This window comes from Nelumbo nucifera, chromosome 2, assembly GCF_055504915.1.
Source record: "Nelumbo nucifera cultivar China Antique chromosome 2, China Antique-T2T, whole genome shotgun sequence".
Lineage (NCBI taxonomy): Eukaryota > Viridiplantae > Streptophyta > Magnoliopsida > Proteales > Nelumbonaceae > Nelumbo > Nelumbo nucifera.
The window spans coordinates 71,551,016-71,564,497 of NC_142650.1; the positions used below are offsets into that span (position 1 = coordinate 71,551,016).

The window sequence follows — 13,482 nt, forward strand, 5'->3', positions numbered from 1 at the left end:
TCGGATAACTTCCGAGTGTTATCTAAACCTTCTCATGTTCAATCACTGAACATCTTATAAAGTTCAACTAGAATCCCTCTAGCAACTTGAGAATGAGCATATAAGAAGTAATAAAAACAAGATTAGAGCCTAGGGCTCAATAGAATTAGGCCCAAAAGGAATTGGAGATTAGGCCCTGTTTGACATCACTATCCAGAGAATCATTTATAACGATTCTTGTGATTCTTTCGAGTAGAATTGTGTTTGGGTTTACCTGTTACAGAAAATTGATCCGTTTGTTTTAAGGAATTTCTTGTCCAAAGGCACGTTTCTTTGAAGTGATTTCTTTAGGATTTTTGGACTGCAATCCACCTCAGAAATCTTTTTTGCAGCCCCCTATTTTTTTTTCACTTCTAAGGATGAGAAAATCTCATCCGCCTAATTCTCACTACATCCTTTATAAATTAACGAACACATGTAGGGATGGCAATTCTGCGGTAATTTTTGGGTATCCGACCTGACCCAACCCTAATAGGGCCCGTTTATCAAAACCCTATAGGGTTTGGGATGGGTTTGGATTTTGATAGTAGGATATCTGATACCTGATACCCGGTTTGTTTGATGCGGGTACCCATTCCCGATACCTGATACGTGGGATGTATAATATATAGTAAAATAATTTATAATATATAATATATAATATATTAAGAGAAATTAATTAAGATTTAAGAACACTTGAATGTGAAAAGAAAAAAATCCAAAAAGATTTTGGACTTTTCGTCTCCTAACTCTCTCGGGACCCAACTCCCAAGTCAGCCAACATGAGTAATTACAATTAATAAATAATAAAATCTATTCCATTCCACCATCCTGTGTGACTGTTGGCTCTTTCAAGACACCAAGTTTCAATTTTCAGCTTTCAAGAAAAAAAAAAAAACTATTGGTTCTGGCATTTTGTCACTTCTACTTGCATACAAAACTCAGAAGAAAATAAACTATTGCTGGATAGACGCTGATTTTTACTGCAAACATATACTGAAATACAAGTATGTTTTGGTCCTTATTAGAAGTTAAAACTCCACTGTATTGTATATCTTTTGGTTTTGACATTTTGTTGCTTGCATATAAAATCCACGTTATTGGATTGGATGCTAGTTTTGTCTTTTCCAGAATGAAACTAGATTTTTTTTTGATAAATATGAGACCTCTGGTTCATTGTCTTTTTTCAAAATTCAGGAATTATTTGAATTAATAATGCTTATTATTGTCAAGAAAAATGACAATGAAAAATGAAAATAATGCTTCATTATTAGTGTAATGAACAAGAATTGTTTGAACTGACAATGAAAATAATGCTTCATATAAAACTCACAATGAAAATAATTTCAGAATCTTGGCAGGGAAAGTATACCATAAACACAATTGCAGTTTGCAGATGATACGATTTTGTTTTGTGAGGGGGGGACATGAATTGGATTACGAATGTGAAACTTACAGTACAACTATTTGAGCAAATGCCCAATATGAAAGTTAATTTTGATAAAAGTTGTGTTGTAGGTGTGAATATGGGGGAAAGTGAGATCCTTGAATGTGCAAATGTTTTGGGGTGTGGAGTATCGAATTGGCCTTTGATTTACCTTGGTCTTCCTCTAGGAGGTAATCCTCAAAAAGGAACTTTTTGGACTCCTATAGTAGAGAGATTTGAAAAGAGACTTGATTCTTGGAAGAAAAACTACCTATCTCTTGGGGGAAGAATTACCTTAATCAGGTCTACCCTAACTAATATGTCCATCTATTACCTTTCAGTCTTTAAGGTGCTTGTAGGGGTGGATAGCAAGCTGGAAAAATTAATGAGGGACTTCTTGTGGGAGCCGGGAGAGGAAAAAATGATCATAGGGTTAGATGGGAGATGGTGTGTAGGAATAAATAGGATGGAGGGCTAATCATTGGGAATATAAAAAAGAGGAATTTAGCTTTGCTAGGGAAATGGCTGTGGAGGTTTTCTTTGGAGAGGGGGAAACTGTGGGCTAAGATAATTTGTAGTATTCACGGGCTTGCAGAGAATGGTTGGCACTATGGGATTCTGGCTATGACTACAAGAGCATCACCATGGAAATCCATCCAAGATATTTTGCCTCTCTTCTCTTCTTGGATCAGGTATGATTTACACTCGGGTAATCTCATAAAGTTCCGGGAATATGTTTGGGTTGGGGAGACCCCTTTGAAAGAACAATTTCCGGCTCTATTTGCAATCTCCACCCTAAAAAATGAACCAATTACCAATTTCCTCATTTTCTCAAACTCAAATCCTAGGTTTGGTTGAAACTTGGGTTTGAGAAGAGCACTCAGGGACACAGAACTGGATAATGTTTCTTCTCTTTTGTCCATTCTTGATGGGATTTTCTTAGAACCCACAAAGACAGATAATAGGATCTGGCCTTTATCTCCCTCTGGATCCTTTACTTGTGCATCATTCTTTAAAGCCCTGATACAACAAGAAATTCCTATTGGACTGTCATTCCTTGTCAAGGAAGTGTGGTGTACACCTATACTTCCGAAGATTGGGAGTTTTTGTTGGGAAGTTTTCCTTGAAAGAATCAACACAGGTGACCTACTTCAAAGAAAAAGACCCAATAGCTATTTATCTCCAACCTGTTGTGTTTTATGCAAAGCTGCTGGTGAGTCTGGGTACCACCTAATAAGATCTTGTGTTTTGGCAAAAAATTTTTGGGATTGGTTGGCTTCTTTATTTGGGTGCAGGTGGACACCTCCAACTAGTCTGCAAAGCTTGTTTTCCTCTTCACCTATTGAATGCTCAACAAAAAGATCAAGAATTATGTGGAGATGCGTGAGAGATGCTATTTGTTGGACATTATGGGAGGAAAAAAATGCAAGGATCTTCTCGAAAAAGGGAAGAGGCTTGGAAAATATGGTAAAATTGATTCATATAAGAGTAATACACGGGCTGAAGACAATGAAGGAGTTTATAGATTTTTCAACAAACGATTTGCTAAGAAAGTGGAAAGAAGTTGCTAGCTCAGTTACAAGGAATAAGAATTTGAATCTCATGTGGAACCCTCGACCCCCTGGGTTTATCAAACTATATTTTGATGGCAATAGCATGGGGAATTCAGGGCCTTCGGGTATTGGGGGGATCCTAAGGGATGAGAGAGGTAATGTAATAGCTTTGTTCTCTAGTCCAATTGGAGTGGTAGACTCCTTGAGGGCTGAGGTGTTAGCAATGTTGGAAGGGGTGCAAAGAGCCGAAGAAATTAAAGTTAAGAAACTGATTATAGAAGGAGATTCTACGGTTGTTGTGGATTGACTGAAAGAAGACACTTCGAAGATGTGGAGCTACAGCAATGAGAAGAAAATTCTAGTGGCTGATTAAGGATATGGAAGTCCTGTGTACTTGGGTCAAAAGAAATGCTAATTCCTTTGCTGATGTATTGACTAGGCAAGGAGTTTTTAGAAATTCTGGGTTTTGGGCTCAATTGTAAGGTTTTGAGTGTTTAACTCGGATGTATTTCTGTTATGGGGAGCTAAGATTCTTTAGTTCCTCTTCCCTGTAACTTTTTCCAATATTAATGAATTGTGTGGTTATTGATAAAAAAAAAAAATTCAAAATCCAGAAATTATTTGAACTAATAATAATGCTTCATATAAAATGAGAATTGTTTTCAGAATCCAGAAATTAATTTCAGAATTCATATAATGCTTCATATAAAACCCACAAAGAAAATAATTCCAGAATCCATAAATTATTTAAACTAATAATAGTGCTTCAAATAAAACGAGAATTGTTTTCAGAATCTAGAAATTAATTCCAGAATTCATATAATGCATAATGCTTCATATAAAACAAGAATTGTTTTCAAAATCCAGAAATTAATTTCAGAATTATGCTTCATATAAAACCCATAATGAAAATAATTTCAGAATCAAGAAACTAATTTTAGAATCCATATACTAATATTAATTCTTCATTATTAGTATAATGAACAATCAATATATTAGCTTTGTTTGAACCGACAATGAAAATGATGCTTCATATAAAGCCCAAAATATTTCTGTTCGGTTGAAGGAGTTCAAAAGCAACAGAAGTGAATTTGATGTTTGATAACCTACTATATATTAGCATTATATAGCTCCTAGATGAAGAGCAATAGATTGATTGACTCTCAGGTGGATAAATCTGAAATCTGAAGTCTGAAAAGTTAAAAAGATATTAAGTGTCTGAAATCTGAAAAGAGGCATATATATGCTTTTCTACTTTTTAAAGGCTTTGAATCCACAAGTTTGTTTGTATTCAATCAACCCTTTATCATCTGAAATTTACTGATTTTACTATTTTACCCCTAGAATATACTATTGGGAAATGTTGAATTCAATTTGCATTACCTCATAAAAATAATTTTCAACCTCAAAATAATATTGTAAAAATACAAATAAAAAATAATAAAATAATACTTAAAATGACTAATTACTAATCATTAAATGAAACGATTGAAATTAAAAAAATAATTAATGACTATAAAATATTAAAATAATTAATAATTTATACAATTAAAAATTAAAATAATATTTTAAAATTAATGAAATAATTAAAAATTACTAATTAATAATTAGTAATATTTAATAAAAAATATTAAAATAATTAATAATTAATAATAATATTATTATTACTATTCATCGAACCGTCGCTGCAATTGCAGCGGCAGTGGTAGTGGCAAGAAGATAGGAGAGAGAGAGAGAGAGAGAAACAAGGAACCGCAGAACCACCACCGTTGCAAGTTGTAGCGGCGGTGACAACAAGAGAGGGGGGAGAGAAAGAGAGACAGAAGGAACCTCTGCTGCCGTTGCAACTTGCAGCAGCGGTGATGGGAAGACAAAGGGGAGAGAAAAAGAGAGCGAGAGAGAAGGAATCACTATGTTGCAACTTGCAGCGACAGTGACGGGAAGGCAGGGGAGAGAGAGCGAGTGCGAGAGAGAAGGAACCTCTGCCGCTACAGCGGCGGTGATGGGAAGGCAGGGGAGAGAGAGAAAGCGTGAGGGAGAGAGAAGGAACTGCTCCTGCAAGTTGCAGCGGCGGTGGCAGGTGGTGGAGCTTCGTTAGGTTGCAGATTCGCAGTGAGGTTTGATTCGAGTTAGGTTGCAGACTCGCAGTGAGGTGCAACGATGGTGGTGGCGGTGGAGCTTCCTTAGGTTGCAAACTACGAGGTTCGATTTGAGGTACACAAAAAACATGTAATATTAAAATTTTTTTGAGGTTATTTATGTATTTTAAATGCCTCTGAGTTACATCTGATCTATTAAGCAGTAGCTCTATGTCTTAGAAATTAAGATCTGAAATCCAATTTCAGACCTCTAATAAGAGGGTATACCAAACACTTGGTGGCATCTAAAAAGCAACATTTTTAGATTCAGGCATCTTAAAAGTGCAATCAAACACCACCTTAGTGTTAGAGAATGCTTGATGTGGAGTAATGGTAGGATGGGACCTGATTTTTTTTTTCTTTTCCGTACATCTGTCATTTCAAAATTCCACATTGTGTTAACAGTTATTTTTTTTTTTTATTTTTTTTGTAGAAAATTAAATTTTTATCTTTCACAGTATTGAATATGTCTTTATGTCATTGTCTTCTTCGTGGTGTAAAAATTATAATTTATAATTTTATATTGCTTATATTGATAATAAATGGTGGTAGGTTCTTCTTCAACAACTGATCCAATGTACTTGTCTTCAATTGAGGATGATATGCCATTAGAGGATTAAAATGCAGCAAGAATTCCTGAAATAGCGTTTCTCTTATGTCACTTAGGCAGTTAGGTTTATTTATTTATTTATTTGACTTAAGACTATTTTGTTTTGTTCTTTTATATGGAAGGATTCTATTAATGTTGGTTGATAATGAACATTTAATATTTTTTTATATACTTAATATTGAAATTGAATAAAAGTCTAAATTGATCATATGATAATCGGGTGGGACGGGACGAATTTGTGAAATTGAGAGAAAAAATTAGACGGATTTAGGATAAGGGTAGATGGGTGGGTTCAGGAACGGGTAGGGCAATTTGCACGAATACCCTACCTGGTGCCATTCCTAAACACATGTGCTGCTTTTGAACGTAAAAGTAGGGGCGTTTTAGTAATTTACTATAAAACACAAAAGCCCTAAACTGAATAGTTGCCTTCTTCCTCTCGCTCTCAATGGCTACCTTCATTCGATACTCAATATTTAATTTTTTCGAGAAAACATTTCCAATGGCGATATTGCTAAAGCGATAGAAGGAAGCAATTCCATTTTGAATAAAAACCTGGTACCGTTGAACTCTTGTTTGTTAATTCAATGTATTAGAGCTATTCTGTTTTGAATCTAAACCAGGTAACATCAAGCAATTTTTTTTTTTTTAATTCAACATATTGCTATTTTGTTTTAATTCCATGGCATCAGGTGTCTTGCTATATTCTGTTTTGAATCAGAACGTATTGGAACTCAGGCTCTCATGGTCTCATCACAGGACTCGGGTTTTTAATTCAACCGCCCAAGCTCAATTTACCCGCCCATGAATATCTATGCTCGCCAAATAAAAAAGAAACCCATGAAAAATTGCTATTTTCTGGGCCATTTTCTTTCAACTTATTAGTGATTTTGATTCCAGCTATTTCATTATTATTATGGGTGAGCAAAAAAAACTGAAAAATTGAACTGATGGAAACCGAACCAAAAAATCGGTTAACTGAATCAGTTGGTTTGGTTTTGGTTCGGTGTTTTTAAAAAACTAAAGGTACCAGTTCGGTTTCGGTTAACCAATTTAAAATACCAGCGGTTAATTGAACCGACCGGTATACATGTTTTTCTATATATTTTCTATATATTTATGTATATTATATATTATATATATCATAAATTAATAAATACGCATTATATATAAATTTATATATTTATAATATATTATATATTATTTATTATTTTAAATATAATATTTTACATATATTTATAATTTTATTATATATTTATATATATATTTATAATAAATATTATAAAGCCAAAAAAACTAACAAACCGAACCGTCGGTTAACCGACTGGTTTCGGTTTGGTTCCGATTATTGGTTTTCCAAAAACGGTGCTACCGGTTTGGTTGACAAAAAGGCCCACGGTTCGGTTACCCGAACTGTGAGCACCCCTAATTATTAGTTAACCCAATTCTGCACTTCCCCTGCTCATAGTTTTTGTGTACAACAAGAATCATATGAACTGCAATGGAAACGAACCGATCCACAATTGGACCAACGGCACAACCGCACAAGGAGGGATGTCAGATTGTTTTGCCAGTTGTGTTCGCCATTGTTGCACTCTTGTGGGAGCCCGGATCTCCTGCCCATGAGAACCATACCCACGTTTATCGCAGTCACACATGGAGAACATCTCATCCTCTGCATAGTATTATGCAAGGGGAGAATATTCCCAATTCACGGGGGCTGGTGTGTTGTGGATAGGCATGGGCAGAGTTCTTGTGGGCAGGAGATCCGGAGTCCTCTTGCGGGACAACTTTATTGGGTTCCGGTACTAAAACCCACGCACTATAACTTGCATTTGTGAAAGAGAATTGCTTACTTTTTGATTTATTTTGTTTGATGAATGAAGTTGTTAAAAGGAAGGGGGTTTCAAATTTGTACTTGTAATAGTGATTGCTTTTGAGTTGTTTCCACTTTTTTAATTGAATTATGGATGATCCGGTCTAGGTGTAGTAAAATGTGGGATTTTGATTCTAAGAAACAAGAATTAGATGAATGTGCCAAATGTACCTACAAAATTATCTAGATGAGAATTATGAGAATCCATTTTTTTTCTAGACGGATTCTGAAAATCAGAATTTTCAGAATTAATGCCAAACAAGGCCTTAATCTCTTTAAGAACACAACTTATCTCTCTACACAATGGTTGCACACTCAGATTTCTCTTGGGAAATTCTCTTGATTCTCTTATTTTCTTCATTGGTTTCTCTATCTTTTTTCTTATTTAATTTATACAACAGAATCAAAAAACAATCAATATGATCATTTGAACCTATTGTACTAAAAGTTTTTCAGTTGGAAAGGATTGGAGATTATTTACAAGTGGTTTTGATGCATTGCCAAAGAGGAAAGAGTTGTTGGAGGCTTGAATACTTGTTTAAAAAAATTCTGTCTGTTACCATAAAGAGTCAACTCCTTAGCTGTTAGAGCCAAGAGGCCTTTGACAAGCAATGCTCCTAAACAAAGTCCAATTTTTCACGCTTAAGGAGTTGGCTCCTTAGAGTCTCTAGCTTTTTTAGCCATAGGAATCGAATCCTTAAGCTTTTCTAGGTGACAAGGAATTGAATCCTTAGAGTTTTCCTAATTTTTAGCCACAAGGAGGTGACTCCTTGTTATTAATTCTAACAAACTCACAATCCACGTGTATCCAAGATGCAACCCAGCATAGAAGACTGGTTGGACGTTTAGTCTATTTGCAAGTTACAAGGCTTGTCATAACATTTGCTGTCAATGTACTCACACAATTCATGAGTGCACTTCGACAAGAACATTGGGATGATGCAATTCACATCCTTAGATATGTGAAGGCTACAATTTCATATGGCATATTCTTATCTACATCAAGTGACTTAACATTCAAAGCTTACTGTGATTCAGATCGGGCCGGTTGTCTAATAAGTTTACCTTTGACTAAGGCCCAACTTTGAGGTCTCAAAACTCTTTACAACTGCCTAAGCAATGTTGTTTGCTTCCTAACCCATTTCTAAGTAATCGGATCATTGATCCATTATGGTCTAGTCTTAAGCCTATGTTTGATTTTGGCCCAAGACATGGGCTTCATAATTTCTCACAATCATTCGGTTCGCATGTTCCATCATGGGATAGTCTTGAGCCCACATTTGACTATGATCCTAGTCTAGGGCCTTACAATTTTTCACAACTACTTGAGTCACTAGACTCACATCATGGAATAGACTTAAGCTCACATTTAGCCTAGGTCCGATCAGAAGCCCGATCATAAGGCTTCATAATCTTTCACATTTTCTTGACCCACCTTGGGCTAATCCTCATCCCATCTCTGACTTAGGCCCAAATCCAGGGCCACATAGATTTCAGCTATATCAGAACTTCAAGCAAGATTCTCTTTGTTCAAGTGTGAAGCGATCCATCCCCATTACTGACTTAGGCCCAAATCTAGGGCCACATAGATTTCAACTACATCAAAACTTCAAGCAAGATTCTCTTTGTTCAAGCGTGAAGCAGTAACCCCATTATTGACTTAGGCCCAAATTTGTAACTTTCACACTTTTTGTAGGATGAAAACAATTTCATCCAAAAAACAAAAGCCGCCCAATCTACAACACGAATGGATAGAGCATAACCCAGTCGCCACAACGAGTCAATCACAATGAAGTTTGGCATGGCTTTCAATAAATTTGCTAGTGAAGGGTTTTTTTCCTAACTTTTAAGGACTTGTAAAGAATAGTTGATGATTTCATCCTCTCTTCCAATAATAGTAATCATTTTCCCTTGCCTTCTAAAATGTGCAAGATCCTTTAGTTGGAAGTTTCCAAAATTTGCTCCACAATTGAACATAATCTTCCTTTGTAGTTTTAAGATTGAAGTAAAATAAATGAAAAAGATAAAAAGAGAAAGATATTGTTTCTCTACCGTATAAAATCTAAAATCTCATGATTTTTCATAAAATAAGCTACACATAACTCAACATGAAGCTTATACAATATGGTTAGGGGCAGCAAATTTTTTGACCCAACCAGCTAACCCACCCATTAATTAATGTTTGGATTGTAACCATTTATCTGGGTCACTAGAGGGATGGTTAACCCAATAAAGTGCTATTTAATGAGTTAGGTTGGGTTGGGTCACAGTTATCCAATGGGTAACCACTATCCCCCCTCTCTTCAACACCTTAAAATGTCATTTCTCTCTCTCTACTCATTTTAGTTTTGTAGCTCTACTCTCTCTTTCAAGCCTAGCTCTACTCTCTCTTTCAAGCCTATAATCAAGTCATTTTTTTCGTGTAGCACCAGCTCCTCTTTTACTAATCAATCCCATCTGAACATAAAAAAGGAATTGAAAACAACAATTGGGGCATGTGAAGACGAACAAATTTTCACTCTTCCTCTTCTTATATTTTTATTATTTTTCACTTGACTTACATAAGAGTAGAGGTGTAAATTGGGATATGTCGGGCTGGCATGACACGACTTTGTTAATTGCTTATGCTTATCAGGTTTATATGGGTTGTGCCTACCTCCTTTGGGATCCTTAAGAGGTCAAGCCTGACATGGCCCATGGCACGAGCCCAAGCAGGCTAGGACTAGGCATTGGGTTAGGCCATAAGAGGCATATTCTTTTAAGAGAATTGAAAAAAATAGTGAAAATTTTAAATAAATTAACAAAATAGACAAAAAAATGTATACAATTGTTTATATATGAAATAAAAAATTACCATACAATTGGAATAAAATAGTATAATAAAACTAAAATAAAAATTTGGGTAAATTACAAAGACCCCCTTGTACTATGGGGTCTGTGACAAAGACCCCCTGTACTTTGTTTTGTGACAAAGACTCCCCTGTACTATGGCCGTGAGACAAAGACCCCTTTCTGTTAGCCTTTCGTCCAAAAAGGCCGTTGTAAAATTTTTTAATCTTCATACTACCCTTGTAATAACTAGTTGGACAAGAAAAACACTGTTCATCTTCCCCAACCTCACGATACACTAACAGCAGCTACGGTAATGCCCTCTACATCAAATTCCTTCACATTTCTCTCTCTCTCTCTCTCTCTCTCTCGCACCTCTCCTCTTTCTCCCCCGATCTTTCTTCCCCTTTCCCTTAATAGTGTCGAGATTGAACCCAGTTTCACGAGTTTGGTGCGGTTGCTCTAAACGAGTGAGAGGTGATACAAAGCTAATGCCGAGTCGTGCTGAGCCCGCTCACTCTTGGACTGGAGCAGGTGCAGAAGTGGTGACAATGCCCTTAACACCCCTATCGTCATTTAGTTGTCATTGTTAAGCGCCAGGCTGAGGAGGGCACCGACCGCGTGTTCCTATACCTTAAAGAATCAACCTTTCAGTACATCGATCAATGGTGGTACAACCCCTAACCTTACGATCTTCACCTTGTTGATCTTCTCCAAGGGTAGATTCACTAATGATGCCACCGCGTTTATCTAAATAGTAAAACATCATGATACCAGGAGAGGTCACAAGGTTGACAACAACCGAGGCGTACAGAGGGTAGCCCTAATTTCTTCTTGGGTTCTCGTTACCTTCCTTAGAGAGATCACGGCTTCCTCCTGTTCGAATACCTGAGAGCTCTTGAGCTTAAAAACAAACTCGTCCTCTTCAGACAAATTGGGGCTTAGATTTTTGTCATATGTAGTAATCTCAGACGAGGATGAAGATGAGTAACAAGAGGGTCGAGTGGAAAGAGGTAGAGGTGTACTGGGAATCATAATCGTCACCGATTCCTCCGAGCTAGTATAGAAGTGAGTCAGCTATCAATTTACCTTGGTCTTTGTGTGACTAAACTTAATGGGAGGTTTCTCTACAACCCCTTCCAGCAGCTCCTTTTCAAAAGCTCCAAGCTTGGCATCCTTTTCATCTTCCTCCTCTTTCTTATTGTGCTCGCCTTGTGATTTTTCTTCCAGAGACATCATTAATGCACAAACATGCTTCTTTGTGGAGGCATACTCCATGGATTTAGGTCGTTCGACGCCAGAATTATTGCACCAATTGAGAATAGTCGATTTGAAGGTGATGTTCGGAATTATCGTAAATAAAATGGGCTTAGAACCTTCAGAGAGGATCAGTGTAAAACCCAATTTCTTACAAGCATGAACGTAGTTCCGCTTGAATGTTTGACCAGAAGCAACAATTACAGGATCTTTCATTAAAGACCCCAGAAATTGGACACACAAATTCCTTTGGGGGTTGCTTTGCTTCGGGCTTCAAGGCACCCGAAGAAGACCGGTGGAAGGAGAACCACTTGTGGCTCCCACTCCCCATCTATGCGACTAATCTTCCAATCTATTGTCTCTTCTTAGAGTTTTTTTTTTTATGGAAGCCCGAGTGAATCTTCTCGAAGTTGATACAAAAGACTGAGTACAAATCCCAACTTTTTTCATTGTTGCAATGATCCGTCCGACAGGGGAAAAGAAACCTTGCCCTGGGAAAATGGCAAGTAGTAGATGAAGTAGGGAAGCTGCTAACTACAGACTTCATGAGAGAAGTCTAGTACTCGAGCTAGTTAGCAAATCTATTGCTAGTGAAAAAGGCCAATGGCAAGACCGCCTGGTGTGCATCGACTACACCGACCTAAATTGAGCTTGTCCAAAAGATAGCTTCCCTCTCCCCTGGATAGATGCGACCTCAGGGTATGAGTTATTGAGTTTCATGGATGCATACTCCGGTTAGAACCAGATCTCGATGGACCCAATGGACGAAGAGAAAACGACCTTTGTGGTCAAAATTGGCTTGTATTGTTACAAAGTCATGCCTTTCAGCTTGAAAAACGCTGGAATGCCTTCTAGCGACTTGTAAACAATGTATTTTCAAATTGGACATGAAATAAAATTGAGTGTTATGTTGATGATATGGTTGTCAAGACTCAGTTTTTGCATGATTTAATCGTTGACCTAGAACTTGTTTTTACTATTTTAAGAAAATATAACCTAAAACTCAACCCAAACAAGTGTGTCTTCAATGTGACCTCGGGTAAGTTCCTCGGGTACATCGTTAGTTGATGTGGCATCGTGGCCAATCCGGAAAAAAATCTAAGCAATCTTAGATTTGTGACCTCCTATCTTGGTTAAGGAAACCCAAAAGCTAACTTGCCGAATAGCTGCCCTAAACTGATTTATGTCTAAGTCGGCTGAGAAGTGCTTATCCTTCTTTAAGGTTATAAAGAAAAACCAAGGTTTTGAGTGGACCAAAGTGTGTTATCTCTCCTTTGACGAGCTGAAAAGATACCTTAGTTTGCCTCCCCAATTGACCATACCTGAGACCGAGGATGAGCTCAAGCTTTACCTCTCCACGAGTGACGAGGTGGTTAGCTTAGTCCTGATAAGAGAAGTAGATAAAGTACAACAACCTGTTTACTATGTAAGTAAAGCCCTGCATGTCGCTGAGACGAGGTACCTAGACATAGAGAAGCTCGCCTTTGCCTTAGTGTTAGCAGCCCGAAAACTAAGGTCCTTTTTCTAGGCCTATACAATCATAGTCCTAATCGATTAACCTCTGAGGCAAATTCTCTAGAAGCCCAGGGTCTCGGGGAGACTGACGAAGTGGGCAATAGAACTCAGCGAATATGATATCTGTTACGAGACACAACCAGTGATAATAGCACAGGTTCTAGTAGACTTTATTGTTGAGTGCACCTTCAACTTGCCAACCCCTGAAGTGGTCGAGCTTGTAACCACATTGAAGTCGTCCACTAGTGTGGCACTAGCCC

General features: G+C 37.1%; 1 pseudogene; it reads right to left on the reverse strand.

Annotated features, from left to right (window-relative positions):
• Positions 1-10,738: 10,738 nt before the first annotated feature.
• On the reverse strand, positions 10,739-12,038 carry LOC104604194 (U-box domain-containing protein 38-like; annotated as a pseudogene).
• Positions 12,039-13,482: the final 1,444 nt, after the last annotated feature.